Below are 20,917 nucleotides of genomic sequence, written 5' to 3'. Positions count from 1 at the left end.
GTTGATCCTCCTGCCCCGGTGTTGGTCGAGGGAGAGTTGGAGTATGTGGTGGAGAAGATTTTGGATTCTCGTATTTCGAGACGGAAACTCCAGTACCTGGTCAAGTGGAAGGGTTATGGTCAGGAAGATAATTCCTGGGTTTTTGCCTCTGATGTTCATGCTGCCGATCTAGTTCGTGCCTTTCATTTGGCTCGTCCTGATCGGCCTGGGGGTTCTGGTGAGGGTTCGGTGACCCCTCCTCAAGGGGGGGTACTGTTGTGAATTCTGTGATCGAACTCCCTCCTGTGGTCATGAATGGTGCTTCGGCGAGTTCTGTCCATGGACTCCCTCTGGTGGCTGTGAGTGGAGCTGCTGCTTCTGAGGTTCCTTCCACAGGTGACGTAGTTTATTCTTTGGCTGGCTGCTCTATTTAACTCCACTCAGATCGTTTCTCCATGCCAGCTGTCAATGTTCTTGTACTGGTTCAGTTGCTCTTGGATCTTTCTGGTGACCTGTCTTCTCCAGCAGAAGCTAAGTCCCTGCTAGTTATTTATTTGTTCATTGTTTCCTTGTCCAGCTTGCTATCATGATTTTGCCTTGCTAGCTGGAAGCTCTGGGATGCAGAGTGGCATCTCCGCACCGTTAGTCGGTGCAGAGGTCTTTTTGCACACTTTGCGTGGTCTTTTCGTAGTTTTTTGTGCTGACCGCAAAGATACCTTTCCTATCCTCAGTCTGTTTAGTAAGTCTGGCCTCCCTTTGCTGAAACCTGTTTCATTTCTGTGTTTGTGACTTTCATTTTAACTCACAGTCAATATATGTGGGGGCTGCCTTTTCCTTTGGGGAATTTCTCTGAGGCAAGGTAGGCTTTATTTTCTATCTTTAGAGCTAGTTAGCTCTTAGGCTGTGAAGAGGCGTCTAGGCAGTGTTAGGTACGCTCCACGGCTATTTCTAGTTGTGTGATAGGATTAGGGGTTGCGGTCAGCAGAGCTCCCACTTCCCAGAGCTTGTCCTGTGTGAGTTTTACCATCAGGTCGTTCCGGGTGCTCCTAACCACCAGGTCCATAACAGTGTGCGCAGCATCGCGCTTGCGTATGCCGCTAAAGATGCTGATCAAGTGTGTGGCGGTGGCTAAGCCACTAACCGGTGCTGTATCCTAGCTCCACTCACCCTAATGCCTATGGAAAGGGAATATTAAGACGCTTTCACCAGATACAGTCATACAAGCACACACACAACATGCAAGCCTTTTATAGATGCAGCCTTCCTAGTGGTCCAATCAGAGCCGCTACAGGACCTGAGCATGTGACCTCTGACATCCAATGAGAGGTTGACCCACGGGCATGCTCAGTAGATGATAAGCAGGACTTAGTCCCTGGAACGGCTGTTCATGGCTGATCAATGCTGGATACAAAGGCTGAACCTGGGACAGCAGCTGTAACCAGACGCACAGTATCAGCTTGAGCCAGACTCTGGGAACCGATGTCTCTGCTGAGCAGACTCCACTGCAGCTGAGGAAGAATGAGAGACCGCAGAGCACATGGTTTGAGATTCCCCCTGTGCAGCGGCAGGAACGTGACACCTAACATTACCCCCCCTCCTTGGGCCTTGCTATGCTCATAGGCAGCAATGAGCTGAGGAGCCCAAATGTGCTCAATAGGCTCCCAAGTCCTGTCCTATGGGCCATGACCCTTCCAATCCACCAGATAATACTTTTTGGCATGTACCACCTTACACCCAACAATAGCGTTTACCTCGTAATCGTCCATGGACGAGCCCGATGTCTCGGCAGATGACTCGGAAAACCGGACATGTGAACGGGTTTTAGGAGGGACACATGGAAGGTGTCGGTGATACCTAGGCATAGAGGAAGGGCTAACTGATAAGCCTCTTCAAGGTTCTGGAGCAAGTCAACCCCGTGGTCAATGTAGCGAGGCGCAAACTTAGTGGACTCAACTCGCAGCCTGATGTTACGGGAGGAGAGCCACACTAAGTCGCCAGGAGCAAAGGTCGGAGCGATATGCATCAGCAGAGACCCTTATTCTCTCCTTGGAGGTCTGGATGGCATCCTGTGTGCGGTCCCAAATGTCACGTGCCTCCACCGCCTAGTCTGCCACCCTAGAGTCGGTGGATGACAAAGGCATGGGCACAGGGACACGCGGATGCTGGCCGTAGTTAAGGAGAAATGGGGTCTGCCCAGTGGAGTCGGCTATGGCTTTGTTGAGTGAAAACTCCGCCCACTGTAGCAAGGATGCCCAGTCATCCTGCCTGACCAAAACAAAATGTCGCAGGCATGTGACCAGGGTCTGGTTGGCCCTCTCTACCGACCCATTCGTCTCGGGATGGTACGCTGAAGAGAGATTCAGCTCAATGCGGAGTAGACGACAGAGCTCTCTCCAGAACCGAGACGTAAACTGGGGACCCCAGTCACTGACAATTTTTTCTGGTGTACCGTGCAGGCGGAAAACATGCTTAATAAATAACGCTGCCAAGGTAGAAGAGGCACCAAGTGTACCATTTTGGAAAAATGGTCGGCAACTACGCAGATAACAGTGCAGCTAAGAGACTTCGGTAAGCCCACCATAAAGTCCATCCTGACCATTTCCCAGGGCCTGTCTGCAACCAGCAGGGGGTAAAGTAACCCAGCAGGCCTCTGCCGAGGAGACCGATTCTTGGCGCAGGAGACACGCCCGAATATAGTCTCCAATGTCACAGGCCATATGCAGCCACCAGTACGTCCTCGCCAGGAGCTCAGATGTCCTCTTGGTCCCAAACTGACCAACCCCCCTGGACAAGTGAGCCCAAGAGAGAACCTCCTGTCGCAAACTGGGTGGTACAAAGGTCTTGCCAGGAGGCTGGCTGCTACGGGGTGCATGAGTTTGGGGAGAAGGCCCGGTGCCCCCTCATCCAATGTCTGTGTCCTATAAATCAAAGGCTGGTGGGAATACATCTATGCAGGAGAAGTCATACTGTGGGGGCTTTATCATAATGTGTGTGAACTGTATGGACATTATCATGGAGAGCAGGGTCTCTACTATGAAGGAGTGGGGAACATCATTTTTGTTATGGGGTCACTACAGGGTATGGCCAGACTGGAGGAAACAAGCAGCCCCGGCATTCAAAACCCAGCAGTCCACATATCATAAGACCTTGAGCATCCTTTTGGAATAGGACTGCTCCAGCACCGACGGATGAGGCATCCACCTCCATTATAAGGCTATGTGCACACGTTCAGTATTATTTTCAATGTATTCTGCATATGTTGTGCAAATGTTGCATTTTTTTCCATGAAAAAAAATGCAGCATGTCCATTTATTTTGCAGAATCGCCTATTTTCCGCACCCATAGACTTGTACTGGAACGCTTGAAATCCGCAAACATAAAAATATTTGTGGATTTCAAGTGTATTTGGTGCAGTTAAAAATGCAGCAAACAGGAAATTACATCATGTCCATCCCATCATGCCATGCATGTGGAGCGCCCCCAAGAACTAGGGGTTACTCGGAGACGGGCCCTTCTGTTCTCAGTGGGGGATGTCATGGTGGCTGACCCGGTCCGTGGCTCTAGGGGAATGTCCGTTGTAAATTGTGGAGAAAGGTCTTTAAAGGGATAATGTTCGTGAAGCCACCTGTGGTATTCGGTCAGGGTGACCGACGCTGTTTAGGGGTCCGCTGGGGTGATGTTATGGCAGCTAGATGGTATACCTTCCCACAGGTGAAGTATGTCCCCAGGGCTTCCCAGAGTGTAGATGGTGGATGGTGGATGATGTAAGGCGCAGTGAATAACGAGGACACAAGGTTGCAGTCTCTTTACCTTTACTGAAGGCTTTAGCATCCACAGTCCAGGGTAGGGACCACAGGGTAGGCAGAGTCCGGCCGGTCTGAAGGCAAATCCAGAGTCCCCTTATACAGGTGGAATTCAATAGCCTTCCTCTAGCGCCTTGGCATTGTAGTCCCTCCCTGCTGAGCAACTCGGTAAGGTCCTCTGTCATGATCCCAATGGCAGGGGATCACTAAAGGACAAGCACAGATACAAACAAGCTCTAGGGCGATGGAACCTGAGCTGACCGCGACCCTGAACCTAACACACAAATAAAAGTAGCCGGGGAACGTGCCTACGATGATCCTAGACGTCTCGCTCCAGCCGAAGATCTAACTTCCCCTATTAGAAGAAACACAGACCTCTCTTGCCTCCAGAGAAATACCCCACAGAAATAGCAGCCCCCCACATATAATGACGGTGAAATGAGAGGAAAGCACATACGCAGTATGAAAACAGTTTCAGCAAAATGAGGCCCGCTAAAGCTAGATAGCAGAGGATACAAAAGTGAACTGCGCGGTCAGCGAAAAACCCTTCGAAAAACCATCCTGAAATTACTTGAACTCATGTGCCAACTCATGGTACATGAGGAGCAATTTCAGCCCACAAGAGCAACCAGCAGCAATAATCACATATCTGCAGGCTGGACTAAAAACCAAATAAAGCAAAACACCAAAACAGGAAAATCCAAACTTAGCTTGACCAGAAGGATCTAGGAGCAGGGAGCAGAGGTAACAAGACACACTGGATACATTGATAACCGGCGAGGAAATGCCAGCAAAGCCAGGTTAAATAGGAAACTCCCATATCCTGATGGAACAGGTGGAACCCAGAGACCCAGGAAAGACAAGTCACCCAGTACCATCAGTAACCACCAGAGGGAGCCCAAAAACAGAACTCACAACAGTACCCCCCCCTTGAGGAGGGGTCACCGAACCCTCACGAGAACCACCAGGGCGACCAGGATGAGCCCTATGAAAAGCGCGAACCAAATCATCAGCATGAACATCCGAGGCAACCACCCAAGAATTATCCTCCTGACCATAACCCTTCCACTTGACCAAATACTGGAGTTTCCGTCTGGAAACACGAGAATCCAAGATCTTCTCCACAACATACTCCAATTCTCCCTCCACCAGCACTGGAGCAGGAGGCTCAAGCGAAGGAACAACAGGTACCTCATACTTCCGCAACAACGACCGATGGAATACATTATGAATAGCAAACGATGCCGGGAGATCCAAACAAAACGACACAGGGTTAAGAATTTCCAAGATCCTATAGGGACCGATGAACCGAGGCTTGAACTTAGGAGAAGAGACCTTCATAGGAACAAAACGAGAAGACAACCACACCAAGTCCCCAACAAGAAGTCGAGGACCCACGCGGCGACGGCGATTAGCAAACTGCTGAGCCTTCTCCTGGGACAACTTCAAATTGTCCACCACATGACTCCAAATCCGATGCAACCTATCCACCTCCATGTCCACTCCAGGACAATCAGAAGGTTCCACCTGACCAGAGGAAAAACGAGGATGAAACCCCGAATTACAAAAGAAAGGAGAAACCAAGGTAGCAGAACTAGCCCGATTATTAAGGGCAAACTCGGCCAGCGGCAAAAAGGTAACCCAGTCATCCTGATCAGCAGAAACAAAACACCTTAAATAAGTTTCCAAGGTCTGATTAGTTCGTTCAGTCTGGCCATTCGTCTGAGGATGGAATGCAGACGAAAAGGACAAGTCAATGCCCATCTTAGCACAGAACGTCCGCCAAAATCTAGACACAAACTGGGATCCCCTGTCAGAAACGATGTTCTCAGGAATCCCATGCAAACGAACCACATTCTGAAAAAACAGAGGGACCAACTCAGAGGAGGAAGGTAACTTAGGCAAGGGTACCAGATGAACCATTTTAGAAAAGCGATCACACACAACCCAGATGACGGACATTTTTTGAGAGACAGGGAGATCCGAAATAAAGTCCATGGAAATGTGCGTCCAAGGCCTCTTCGGGATAGGCAAAGGTGACAACAATCCACTGGCCCGAGAACAGCAAGGCTTAGCCCGAGCACAAACCTCACAAGACTGCACAAAAGAACGCACATCCCTCGACAAGGAAGGCCACCAAAAAGACCTGGCCACCAAGTCTCTTGTACCAAATATTCCAGGATGACCTGCCAACGCAGAAGAATGGACCTCGGAGATGACTCTACTGGTCCAATTATCCGGAACAAACAGTCTCTCAGGCGGACAACGATCAGGTTTACCCGCCTGAAACTCCTGCAAAGCACGTCGCAAGTCTGGGGAGACAGCAGACAAAATCACCCCATCCCTAAGGATACCAGAGGGCTCAGAATTTCCAAGGGAGTCAGGCACAAAACTCCTAGAAAGAGCATCCGCCTTCACATTCTTTGAACCTGGCAGGTATGAAACCACAAAATTGAAACGAGAGAAAAACAGTGACCAACGAGCCTGTCTAGGATTCAGACGCCTGGCAGACTCAAGGTAAATCAAATTTTTGTGATCAGTCAAGACCACCACACGATGTCTAGCACCCTCTAGCCAATGACGCCACTCCTCAAATGCCCACTTCATGGCCAAAAGTTCCCGATTACCAACATCATAATTCCGCTCAGCCGGCGAAAACTTTCTAGAAAAAAACGCGCATGGCTTCATCACTGAGCCATCGGAGCTTCTCTGTGACAAAACCGCCCCCGCTCCAATCTCGGAAGCATCAACCTCAACCTGAAAAGGGAGCGAAACATCTGGCTGACGCAACACAGGAGCAGAAGAAAACCGGCGCTTAAGTTCCTGAAAGGCCTCCACAGCCGCAGGAGACCAATTAGCAACATCAGCACCCTTCTTAGTCAAATCCGTCAAAGGCTTAACAACACTAGAAAAATTAGTTATAAAACGACGATAGAAATTAGCAAAGCCCAAGAACTTCTGTAGACTCTTAAGAGATGTAGGCTGCGTCCAGTCACAAATAGCCTGAACCTTGACGGGATCCATCTCAATAGTAGAAGGGGAAAAAATATACCCCAAGAAAGAAATCTTCTGAACTCCAAAGAGACACTTTGAGCCTTTTACAAACAAGGAATTGGCCCGCAGGACCTGAAACACCTTCCTGACCTGCTGAACATGAGACTCCCAGTCATCAGAAAAAACCAAAATATCATCCAAATACACAATCATAAATTTATCCAGATATTCACGGAAAATATAGTGCATAAAGGACTGGAAGACTGAAGGAGCATTAGAAAGTCCGAAAGGCATTACCAAATACTCAAAATGGCCCTCAGGCGTATTAAATGCGGTTTTCCACTCATCACCTTGCTTTATTCGTATAAGATTATACGCACCCCGAAGATCAATCTTAGTGAACCATTTAGCCCCCTTAATGCGAGCAAACAAATCAGTCAACAATGGCAAAGGATACTGATATTTTACGGTAATTTTATTCAAAAGACGATAATCTATACAAGGCCTCAAGGAACCATCTTTTTTGGCCACGAAAAAAAAACCTGCTCCCAAAGGGGACAAAGATGGACGGATATGTCCCTTTTCCAAGGACTCCTTAACATAATCCCGCATAGCAGTATGCTCTGGCACTGACAGATTGAACAAACGACCTTTAGGAAATTTACTGCCTGTAATTAAATTTATAGCACAATCGCAATCCCTGTGAGGAGGAAGCGAACTGAGCTTAGGCTCCTCAAAAACATCCCGATAGTCAGACAAAAACACAGGAATCTCAGAAGGAGTAGATGATGCGATAGAAATCGGAGGTGCATCATCATGAACCCCCTGACAACCCCAGCTTAACACAGACATCGATTTCCAGTCAAGGACTGGATTATGAGTTTGTAACCATGGCAGACCAAGCACTAGGACATCATGCAAATTATACAGTACCAGGAAGCGAATCACCTCCTGATGAACAGGAGTCATACGCATGGTCACTTGTGTCCAGTACTGAGGTTTATTCATAGCCAAAGGTGTAGAGTCAATTCCCTTCAAAGGAATAGGGACTTCCAGAGGCTCCAGACTAAACCCACAGCGATTGGCAAATGACCAATCCATAAGACTCAGGGCAGCGCCTGAATCCACATAGGCATCGACGGAAATGGATGATAATGAACAAATCAGAGTCACAGACAGAATGAACTTAGACTGTAAAGTACTAATGGCAACAGACTTATCAACCTTTTTTGTGCGTTTAGAGCATGCTGATATAACATGAGCTGAATCACCACAATAAAAGCACAACCTTTTTTTCCGCCTATAATTTTGCCGTTCACTTCTGGACTGAATTTTATCACATTGCATTATCTCAGGTGACGGTTCAGACGACACCGCCAAATGGTGCACAAGTTTGCGCTCCCGTAAACGCCGATCAATCTGAATAGCCATAGTCATAGACTCATTCAGACCAGTAGGCGCAGGGAACCCCACCATAACATCTTTAATGGCCTCAGAAAGGCCATCTCTAAACTTTGCAGCCAGAGCGCACTCATTCCACTGAGTAAGTACCGACCACTTCCGAAATTTTTGACAATAAATTTCTGCTTCATCTTGCCCCTGAGAGAGGGCCAACAAAGCTTTTTCAGCCTGAATCTCTTGGTTAGGTTCCTCATAGAGCAAACCCAATGCCAGAAAAAACGCATCCGCATTAAGCAACGCAGGGTCCCCTGGTGCCAATGCAAATGCCCAATCCTGAGGGTCACCCCGCAGGAAAGATATAATAATCTTGACTTGCTGAGCAGGGTCTCCAGAGGAGCGAGATTTCAAAGAAAGAAACAACTTGCAATTGTTCCTAAAATTCAGAAAACGAGATCTATCTCCAGAAAAAAACTCTGGGACAGGAATTCTAGGTTCAGACATAGGAGCATGTACAACAAAATCCTGTATATTTTGAACCTTAGCGGCAAGATTTTTCAGGCTGGAAGCCAAACTCTGGACGTCCATGATAAACAGCTGGGATCAGAGCCATTCAAAGATTAAGAGGAGGAGGAAGTAGCCAGGCTGCAATAAGGCTAGGCAGCAAACTCTGAGGGAAAAAAAAAAAAACTTCCTCAGACTACTTATCCTCCTACTTCAGCCAATACAATTAACACTTTGTGGGCCGGTTATACTGTCATGATCCCAATGGCAGGGGATCACTAAAGGACAAGCACAGATACAAACAAGCTCTAGGGCGATGGAACCTGAGCTGACCGCGACCCTGAACCTAACACACAAATAAAAGTAGCCGGGGAACGTGCCTACGATGATCCTAGACGTCTCGCTCCAGCCGAAGATCTAACTTCCCCTATTAGAAGAAACACAGACCTCTCTTGCCTCCAGAGAAATACCCCACAGAAATAGCAGCCCCCCACATATAATGACGGTGAAATGAGAGGAAAGCACATACGCAGTATGAAAACAGTTTCAGCAAAATGAGGCCCGCTAAAGCTAGATAGCAGAGGATACAAAAGTGAACTGCGCGGTCAGCGAAAAACCCTTCGAAAAACCATCCTGAAATTACTTGAACTCATGTGCCAACTCATGGTACATGAGGAGCAATTTCAGCCCACAAGAGCAACCAGCAGCAATAATCACATATCTGCAGGCTGGACTAAAAACCAAATAAAGCAAAACACCAAAACAGGAAAATCCAAACTTAGCTTGACCAGAAGGATCTAGGAGCAGGGAGCAGAGGTAACAAGACACACTGGATACATTGATAACCGGCGAGGAAATGCCAGCAAAGCCAGGTTAAATAGGAAACTCCTATATCCTGATGGAACAGGTGGAACCCAGAGACCCAGGAAAGACAAGTCACCCAGTACCATCAGTAACCACCAGAGGGAGCCCAAAAACAGAACTCACAACAGTCCTCACAACTATTGTAGATGTTAAGTCTCCTCTCTGTCCCCCTTACGGATCGGACAAACCCGTATGACTGTTGGCCTGAGGCTTTTTACAGGGACCCCAGAGACGCCCCGGCCCCCACAAGTTGCCACCCTGCCTCCTGGGTAAATGGTCGGGCAGCTAACGTGGAATTAACTGTCCTGCCAGTCTCTGAAGTAACGGCATAGAGATGCTTACTCCCTCGGTGTTCTGGCTACCGGCACTGCGCTTCAGAAGGAGGCAGCCTGCTTCTAGCTGGTCTCCCACTGATGTTTCTCTCCTTTTGCTATGACTTCGTTGCTCACTCACTGCAACACAATTCCTTTTATGTCCTTCCTTAGGATGCTGCCGCATGGGATGCAGGCGCAGCTCCGTGTACCCTCGTCTTCCACAGGCCGCAGTCTGGAGCTGGCTGGAACCCACTCCAACCAGCCTCTGCCAAACTCAGTCGGGACTCACTGACTATCTCCTACTCCCTCCAGTCAGCTTCTGTCTAACTTCTTAACCAACCCACCAGTTTTACCTAAGTGTGAGGAGTGCCCTAATAGATAGAAGCATGGCTCCCCCTGGCGGACTGGAGTGGGAAGTGTGTTTTGTGGTTGTGATACCTGGACTGAAGATCTCCTTCATTGCCTTCAGATGTAAGATCACTCCCCCAGGTGGAAGAATAACATTACTGCAACGAACCAGGACTCTGGGGCGCTGCACATGCGCAACCCATAATCCAGGAAGACGAGACTCCCAGATCATGCCCGTCTTCCTGGATTATAGCTGCCGATATGGCGTGGTATGACCGGATGTGCCGATGATGATCAGTGTGGTAAGTGTGTGTGTGTTGTCTGACATAGGCCGATGAGACTACTACTCCCATTGGCCTATGTCTGTTCCCTACCCAAGTCATGGCAGCAGACTCAGCTCGATGGGAGCAGTATTTCCCATCGAACTGTCCCTGCTGTTATGTCTGTACCCGAAATTAGCAGTGACCCCCCAAACTCCCCTCCCCCTATTTTTCTAAATAAAAATTTCCTATTATTTCCCCCTTATACATTGTCCCCTAATAATATTTTTCATTGGTGGCCAGTGGTTACTAATTGCTCTTAGCCCATGTCCCAAAATTAGCCCATTATTAATTATTTAATTAGTCCCCATAAAATATTTTTAATTGGTGGCCAGTGGTCCCTAAATTAGCCCATTATTAATTAACTAGATTGTGGCCCGATTCTAACGCATCGGGTATTCTAGAATATGCATGTCCCCGTAGTATATGGACAATGATGATTCCAGAATTCGCGGCAGACTGTGCCCGTCGCTGATTGGTCGAGGCAACCTTTATGACATCATTGTCACCATGGCAACCATTATGACATCTACGTCGATACTGTGCCCGTCGCTGATTGGTCGAGGCGAATTCGCGGCAGACTGTGCCCGTCGCTGATTGGTCGAGGCAACGTTTATGACATCATCGTTGCCATGCTGTGCCCGTCGCTGATTGGTCGAGGCTTGGCGGCCTCGACCAATCAGAGACGCGGGATTTCCAGGACAGACAGACAAACGGAAAAACCCTTAGACAATTATATATATAGATTAATTATTTAATTAGTCCCCATAAAGTATTTTTCATTGGTGGCCAGTGGTCCCTAAATTAGCCCATTATTAATTAATTAATTAATTAATTAATTATTTAATTAGTCCCCCCAAAATAATTTTCATTGGTGGCCTGTGGTCATGTCCCTATATTGTCCCATTAACTTAGTCCACAAAAATTAATTTTCATTAGTGGCCAGTGGTTACCTGTAGAAATCTATATATATAATTGCCTAAGGGTTTTTCCGTCTGTCTGTCTGTCTGTCTGTCCTGGAAATCCCACGTCCCTGATTGGTCGATGCCGCCAGGCCTCGAACAATCAGCGACGGGCACAGTATCGACGTAGAAATCCCGCGTCTCTGATTGGTCGAGGCCGCCAGGCCTCGACCAATCAGCGACGGGCACAGCGACGATGATGTCATAAAGGACGTAGACATCCCGCGTCTCTGATTGGTCGATGCGCCAGGCCTCGACCAATCAGCAACGGGCACAGCGACGATGATGTCATAATGGTTGCCATGGCGACGATGATGTCATAAAGGTTGCCTCGATCAATCAGCGACGGACACAGTCTGCCGCGAATTCTGGAATCATCATTGTCCATATACTACAGGGACATGCATATTCTAGAATACCCGATGCGTTAGAATCGGGCCACAATCTAGTAAATTATAATTACCTGTCCCCGCCAATCGCCAGCTAAAAATAAATGTAAAAAAAAACCCCATACTCACCTACACACCCAATTCCACGAAGCCCTTGTACAAAAAAAAGTAAAAAAACAAGCCACAATATATACCTACCCTCCACAGCATCCAATTAAAATGAGTGTGGCTCATAACGTGGCTGCTCTAAACCGGCGCCGACGATACAATGAACGGGGCTGTAAAGCGACACCGTTCATTGTATAACGAGTTCACCTGAAAGCAGCTCGCGCTGTTAGGGTGAACTCGTGCGGTAATGACTGCTGCTGCGCGGACTCCCCACGCTTTTCAGCTGGTGGTAACAAAATAATTTTTTAATAAAAATGTTTTTAGGCTACTTTCACAATTACGCTTTCCTGAGCTGCGCACTTCATCTGTGAAGCCCCGGCCGCACCTCCGCCGCTCAGCTCAGTCTACGTCCACATGCGGCCTGCATACCTATCTTTTACATTAGGTACGCAGCTCCGCATGTGTCATTTTGATGATGTTCTAACGCAGATGGTTGGAATTTTTTTTTCTCCGCATTGTCAAAACGACGCATGCGGAAGCATCCGCATACATTCGCACGACCTGCATACCTAATGTAAAGGATAGGTACGCAGGCTGCATGCGGACGTAGGCGGAGCTGAGCGGCGGAGGTGCGGCCGGGGCTTCACGGAGGAAGTTTGCAGCTCAGGAAAGCGCTGGTGTGAAACTAGCCTACTCAATGTGTGTGTGTCTATTTTTTAGCTAACTATTGTAGGGTTAATAATGGATAGGTGTCTTACTGATGCCTCTCCATTATTAACCCAGCTTAATGTCACCCTACAATAGCAACATGACATTAACTCCTTATTACCCCATATCCCACCGCTACTCGGGAGTGGGAAGAGAGAGGCTATGTGCCAGAATAGGCGCATCTTACAGATGTGCCTTTTCTGGGGCGGCTGGGGGACGATGTTTTTAGCCAGGGGGGCCAATAACCATGGTCCCTCTCTAGGCTATTAATATCTGCCCTCAGTCACTGGCTTTCCCTCTCTGGTGGAGAAAATTGCTTGGGAGCCCATGCCAGTTTTTTACAGGGTTAGGGTTGTGTCCAGGGTTAGGGTTGTGTCTAGGGTTAGGCTGTGTGCACACGTTTCGGATTTAATTGCGGATCCGCAGCGTTTTTTTCCATGCCAAATTGCATTAAATCCGCAATGTAGTGCAAAACTACTGGTTGTCAATGTGAACCGCACACTAGATGTGCACATGGTGCGGAAAAATCTGCACTGAAACGCTGCGGATTTTTATTCCGCATGTAAATAAATCTTTATTTTTATATAGCGCTAACATATTCCGCAGCGCTTTACAGTTTGCACACATTATCATTGCTGTTCCCAATGGGGTTCACAATCTAAATTCCCTATCAGTATGTCTTTGGAATGTGGGAGGAAACCGAAGTACTCGGAGGAAATCCACACAAACACAGAGAGAACATACAAACTCTTTGCAGATGTTGTCCTGGGTGGGATTAGAACCCATGACTCCAGCGCTGCAAGGCTGCGGTGCTAACCACTGCGCCACCGTGCTGTCACTTTTGTGCGGAACTGCAGCGTTTCTGCACCCACTGACTTCCATTCTGTGGGTCAAATCCGCAATTAAACCATCTGCGGATTAGCTGCGGATTTGGGAGTCAAAACCACTGCAGAAGGAAGTGATGTCATGAGTGTGGAGGAAGTGTGTTATGACCTGGTGGTTAGGAGCACCCGGTACGACTTGATAGTTAAACTCACACAGGACAAGCTCTGAGATGTGGGAGCTCTGCTGACCGCAACCCCTAATCCTATCACACAACTAGAAATAGCCGTGGAGACTCTCCCTAGATGCCTCTTCACAGCCTAAGAGCTAGCTAGCCCTAGAGATAGAAAATAAAGCCTACCTTGCCTCAGAGAAATTCCCCAAAGGAAAAGGCAGCCCCCACATATATTGACTGTGAGTAAAGATGAAAGTCACAAACGCAAAAATGAAACAGGTTTCAGCAAAGGGAGGCCAGACTTACTAAACAGACAGAGGATAGGAAAGGTATCTTTGCGGTCAGCACAAAAAACTACAAAAAGACCACGCAGAGTGTGCAAAAAGACCTCTGCACCGACTAACGGTGCGGAGATGCCACTCTGCATCCCAGAGCTTCCAGCTAGCAAGACAAAATCATGATAACCAGCTGGACAAGGAAACAATGAACAAATAATAACTATCAGGAACTTAGCTTCTGCTGGAAAAGACAGGTCACCAGAAAGATCCAAGAGCGAACTGAACCAATGCAGGAACATTGACAGCTGGCATGGAGTAACGATCTGAGTGGAGTTAAATAGAGCAGCCAACCAAAGGATAAACCACAGTACAATCAAAAAAAGAAAAAGAAAAAGAGCAGCACAGCCCGATAACAAGAAATCCACATGGAATCACAGACAGAGTTCCTGAGCTCCAAATATATGGTGAGGTGCTCACGTCTGAACCACAAAGGTATTTCAATATGAACATCAAAAAGAAAGAAAAGACGTGGCAACACTCACCAGTCCTGTGAAGCGGATATGAGTCCTTTAATTAAGCATCAGTGAAACCGTCTTCACGGCACGGGGGAGAGGAGAGGAAAGGAGGTGAGCGGGGAGAGGACAACAGCCGTTTCGCGCCCACACCGGCGCTTCTACGGGTCCACGCTGGAGTAGGGACACGCCAGGAGAGATAGGAGCTTAAGCACCGCCCCCCCCTGACGTACATCCCCCTCAGCGCAGGCAGAAATCAGGTGCACATGGGAAGGTAAGGAAATATACAAACATATTAAAAACAGTAACAGGACATGAAAACCATGATGTTAAATTTGTACACCTCGAGTTACAAAATAAACCTGGAGAATAAACATTTAAACATATTATAGCTGAGTTACATAAGGACGAAGTCACACGTAGCGCTTTTTCAACATGAAAAGATGAGCTTTTAACGCTGGTCCTGACAAACAACCAGTGTCTCCTTATTAATCCTAATAATGCGAAAAAGAAGTCAATCTGCCAGAGGAAGGAGGGAGAGTGGACAATGAGAACCGAAAATTCAAATTCACAATTGTCTTTGGCTAAACAAATAATTTACAAAATGTCATATCATATCATAGGAATACCGCCATGTCTATTTTTTCATTCAGACCCGCCGGTCCCGTAGCCTTTGTTCTCAACTTGAATGGGAGAATATTATGATTAAGTGCTCCGAGGAGCTGCTGAAACTGGTTCTAAAATCGAAAATACAAAATTATGAATCAGTGAATGCTGAGATTATGAAGACGCATTCAGAGTTGAAGAGTAGGCTGACAGAGCCAATGGTCAGTGTTTAATAAAAAACTAGACACTAAATTGACTTTGATGCAGGTGGACATTAAAGCCAAAAAGCGTGATAAATTCTTATGGGATAAGAATGATTATGAACAAGGGAGAGTCTTTACTTGGAATAAAAATCAACAGAGAAGCAGAGAAAATAGAGAAATGAGAAGCCAGGAAGGAGGACCTGGACAAATAAAACGTAAACGGAAATTTCAAAAACGGAGCCAAAACACAAGAAGAGACTACCTGACCACTGAGTCAGATTCTAGCCTTAGTGAGAGTGGCACTAACATCATTGATTCCTCCGAAGATATCCGAGCAGACACCCCTTCTAATTCCTCTATCCCTTTAGAAGAAAAACACGGAGAAGTAAACGTAAATATGGCACCAAGATGGCGAAACAAAAAGGAAGTCAGTCTCGTGGAGGTAGAAGCAATATCTACACTTGACCCAGATGATTATGTCGTTAATTTGACTACAGTTGCTTTAAGTCCTGCACATTTATCGGTATTATCGAAAGGTTTGAACTTCTGCATACCTGAGGATTTTGACTTCTCCACTTTCCAAATCGATCTATTCAAAGCCACTAGAAAAATGCATCTACATAAATTCTTCTCCTCCAAAACTATTGTTCCTGCTAGATTAGAGGGTGAACATCCTTGTCAGGTGGGAGTTTTGGGGTTCATGGCGGGCGGTGGTACTGAAACTTTGTCAGACATACGTGAGGATGCTGCCCTCCTACTAGACATTACTGAGACTCCTTCTGATTTGAATGTAAACATTCCTATCTCTTATGGTCCCTTTCTTGGGGGGGTCCCTTCCACTTATATTCCCCCCTCTTCTCCTGGTAATATGGTGGACCTATTTGAGACATTGGTGTTAAAAGACATGGAAGCAATATTATATAAAAAGGCACCTACTAATTTGTTGGATACAGAGAAGGAGGCACTTAAAGATATGGCCAGCTGGACAGAGGTTATAATACGTCCAGCAGATAAGGGAGGTAAAGTGGTTTTGATACCACGGGAGGTATATATCACTGAGGCTCTGTGGCAGTTATCAGATACTAGGATCTATCAGCCATTAAAGAAAGACTGTACACAAAAATTTAAAGATGATCTTCGCTCCCTGCTCAGACGAGCAGTGGAGAATAAGATCATCGCAGAAAATAAGGCAGAGAAACTTTTTCCCATGTATCCCACAAAGCCTCACTGGTATTATCTACCCAAAATTCATAAATCTGTCACATCTCCTCCTGGGAGACCAATTGTGTCAGGGGTCGGTTCTTTGACTGAACCCCTTTCACAATATATTGATTGGCTCCTCCGCCCATTGTTGAAAGATGTTCCCTTATACATCAAGGATACGGATTCTTTCTTGAGACAAGTACGGACTATAGATTGGCAGCCGGGGTTCTCCCTGGCTTCCCTAGATGTGATCAGCCTATATACGAACATACCACAAGAGTTGGGGATTAGCTCTATTAGGAGAATTTTGGAGACTACCGATAAGAGCACTAATTATGTTAATTTTATTTGTGAAAGTCTTCGATATATTCTGACCCATAACACTTTTACTTTTCTCGATACGTGGTATAGGCAGATCACCGGGACTGCCATGGGGACCCCGGCTGCATGTACGTTTGCTAATCTGTATATGGCAGTTTTTGAGGAGGATTATATATACTCGAATATTAATGTTTTTTTGAAACATATAAGAACATATTTACGGTATATAGATGATATATTTTTGATTTGGGACGGATCTGAGAATGAGTTTAATCAATTTGTTGAACTCCTAAACACCAGCAATACCATGGGCATGTCTTTCACTTCTAATTTCGGCGGTGACAAATTGGAGTTTCTGGATGTTGATGTTTACATCCAGGGAGGAAAATTGTGTACTTCGGTATACCGTAAACCAATCGCCATTAACTCATTGTTACACCATGATAGCTTCCATCCACACCATGTGAAAAGGTCACTACCATATAGTCAATTACTGAGGACCAAAAGAATTAATAACACAACTAGAGGGTTTGAAGAACAGTCTAAAGAGCTGTGTCAGAGGTTCAGAGATAGAGGGTACCCAGAAGAGATTCTTGGGGATGCTTTGAGACGGGTTAATACCCGTACGCACTCTATGGACTCCGTTAAAATTACTCCCAGACGGTTTAATTTCTGTTTCCAGTATGGTCCCATGGATAGAGACATCAGATCCATAATAAGGAAACATTGGCACATACTGGAGGAGGATAAAGAATTAGCTGACATTGCGGTTGAGGGCCCTCTTATTGCTAACAGACGGGGGAGAAGGATCAGAGATGTTTTAGTTCGAAATCGTATTTCGGAACGAAAAGATACATGGCTAGAGCAGATGACACCGAAAGGGAATCACAGGTGTGGGCAGTGCCGTTATTGTCGTTTTCATATTCAGACCCCTGTTTTGAGTATCGGTCCCTGTACACATTACGTCCGTCAATTGATCACCTGCAGGACAGACTACGTAGTATACGTTATTTTCTGTCCATGTAGAAGATTCTATATAGGCAAGACCATCAGAAAATTGTTCACACGTTTTAGGGAACATCAGAGATCGATTTATTCAGGGAAAGGTGTTCCCAGACTGATCCAACATGTTAAAGAATGTCACGCAGGTGATCCCAACGTTTTAACATTTGCAGGGATCGAAAGAGTTTTTCCACCGAATCAAGGTGGTGACTGGCAAAAATTACTGCTACAGCGTGAAGCCAGATGGATAATGAGAACAAAGGCTACGGGACCGGCGGGTCTGAATGAAAAAATAGACATGGCGGTATTCCTATGATATGATATGACATTTTGTAAATTATTTGTTTAGCCAAAGACAATTGTGAATTTGAATTTTCGGTTCTCATTGTCCACTCTCCCTCCTTCCTCTGGCAGATTGACTTCTTTTTCGCATTATTAGGATTAATAAGGAGACACTGGTTGTTTGTCAGGACCAGCGTTAAAAGCTCATCTTTTCATGTTGAAAAAGCGCTACGTGTGACTTCGTCCTTATGTAACTCAGCTATAATATGCTTAAATGTTTATTCTCCAGGTTTATTTTGTAACTCGAGTTGTACAAATTTAACATCATGCTTTTCATGTCCTGTTACTGTTTTTAATATGTTTGTATATTTCCTTACCTTCCCATGTGCACCTGATTTCTGCCTGCGCTGAGGGGGATGTACGTCAGGGGGGGGCGGTGCTTAAGCTCCTATCTCTCCTGGCGTGTCCCTACTCCAGCGTGGACCTGTAGAAGCGTCGGTGTGGGCGCGAAACGGCTGTTGTCCTCTCCCCGCTCACCTCCTTTCCTCTCCTCTCCCCAGTGCCGTGAAGACGGTTTCACTGATGCTTAATTAAAGGACTCATATCCGCTTCACAGGACTGGTGAGTGTTGCCACGTCTTTTCTTTCTTTTTGATGTTCAAAGGATAAACCACGTCACCTGTGTAAGGAACCTCAGAAGCAGCAGCTTCACTCACAGCCACCAGAGGGAGTCCATGGACAGAACTCGCCGAAGTACCATTCACGACCACAGGAGGGAGTTCTACAACAGAATTCACAACAGTACCCCCCCTTGAGGAGGGGTCACCGAACCCTCACCAGAGCCCCCAGGCCGATCAGGATGAGCCAAATGAAAGGCACGAACTAGATCGGCAGCATGAACATCAGAGGCAAAAACCCAGGAATTATCTTCCTGACCATAACCCTTCCACTTGACCAGGTACTGGAGTTTCCGTCTCGAAACACGAGAATCCAAAATCTTCTCCACCACATACTCCAACTCCCCCTCGACCAACACCGGGGCAGGAGGATCAACGGAGAGAACCATAGGCGCCACGTATCTCCGCAACAGCGACCTATGGAACACATTATGGATGACAAAAGAAGCTGGAAGGTCCAAACGAAATGACACAGGATTAAGAACTTCAGAAATCTTATATGGCCCAATGAAATGAGGCTTAAACTTAGGAGAGGAAACCTTCATAGGAACATGACGAGAAGACAACCAAACCAAATCCCCAACACGAAGTCGGGGACCAACACAGCGGCGGCGGTTAGCGAAACGTTGAGCCTTCTCCTGGGACAATGTCAAATTGTCCACCACATGAGTCCAAATCTGCTGCAACCTGTCCACCACCGTATCCACACTGTTCTGTCCTCACTAGCTGAGGCAGGCTCATACGTAGCTATACAGTTAGCTAAACCGTTTTACTGGGGTCCAATAAGGAGACTGTGGTTGAGTCTGTGCTTTATTAATCGTAGTGGTATATTGATGCGGTGAAACTGTGAACAATGATATACATAGAATCAGTGCATGGCATAGAACAGATACATACTACACATGATATACATTATGCATAACATTTAGAAGCTAATAACTGAACTAGGAGTACAACTGGCTAAGCTAGGCTAATATAGAACAGGGATTATCTAAAGAAGTCATAAAGACATACCGGCAATGCAATCGCAAGGGGGATGAAGTGAAGCGTCTTTCTTTGAAGGCAAACTGAAGAAAGTGAAAGGAAAAATGGAGGGAAATGGAGGCTGAGCTACCATAATGCATTGCAAAAGAGGAGGAGAATCATACATGGATAATACAAAACAGAAAATTGAACTGTGAACATGACTCTGACCGCTAGAGGGAGCCAAAACACCACAGATGAATAAAGGCATGAATATATCAATACTGTATACTGAGGAAACTGCAATTATGCAAGCAAATAATTGGGGGTAGCAAATTGGATGGCGGAGACAGAACACACACCAGGACAGTCCGAAGGCTCAACCTGCCCTGAAGAGAAATGAGGATGGAAACCAGAATTACAGAAAAAAGGAGAAACTAAAGTAGCCGAGCTGGCCCGATTATTAAGGGCGAACTCAGCCAAAGGCAAGAAGGACACCCAATCATCCTGATCAGCAGAAACAAAGCATCTCAGATATGTTTCCAAAGTTTGATTAGTTCGTTCGGTTTGGCCATTAGTCTGAGGATGGAAAGCCGAAGAAAAAGACAAATCAATGCCCATGTTAGCACAAAAGGACCGCCAAAACCTCGAAACAAACTGGGAACCTCTGTCCGAGACGATGTTCTCTGAAATGCCATGCAAACGAACCACATGCTGAAAAAACAATGGCACCAAATCAGAGGAGGAAGGCAATTTAGACAAGGGTACTGTTATGACCTGGTGGTCAGGACAATAATGGAACTAGTGGTTAAGAGCACACGGAATGACCTGATAGTTACTGATAATAAAGGACGAGCTCTGGGACGTGGGAACTCTGCTGACCGCAATCCCTAATCCTATCACACACACTTGAAATAGCCGTGGATTGCTCCTAACGCTCCCTATGCAACTCGGCACAGCCTAAGGAACTAGCTAGCCCTGAAAATAGAAAAATAAAGCCTACCTTGCCTCAGAGAAATTCCCCAAAGGAAAAGGCAGCCCCCCACATATAATGACTGTGAGTAAAGATGAAAATACAAACACAGAGATGAAATAGATTTAGCAAAGCGAGGCCTGACTTACTGAACAGACTGAGGATAGGAAAGGTTGCTTTGCGGTCAGCACAAAAACCTACAAAAAGACC

The sequence above is a fragment of the Ranitomeya imitator genome, chromosome 3 (genome assembly GCF_032444005.1).
Source record: "Ranitomeya imitator isolate aRanImi1 chromosome 3, aRanImi1.pri, whole genome shotgun sequence".
NCBI lineage: Eukaryota > Metazoa > Chordata > Amphibia > Anura > Dendrobatidae > Ranitomeya > Ranitomeya imitator.
The sequence above is the reverse complement of the archived record's forward strand: the minus strand, read 5'-3'. Positions refer to the sequence as shown.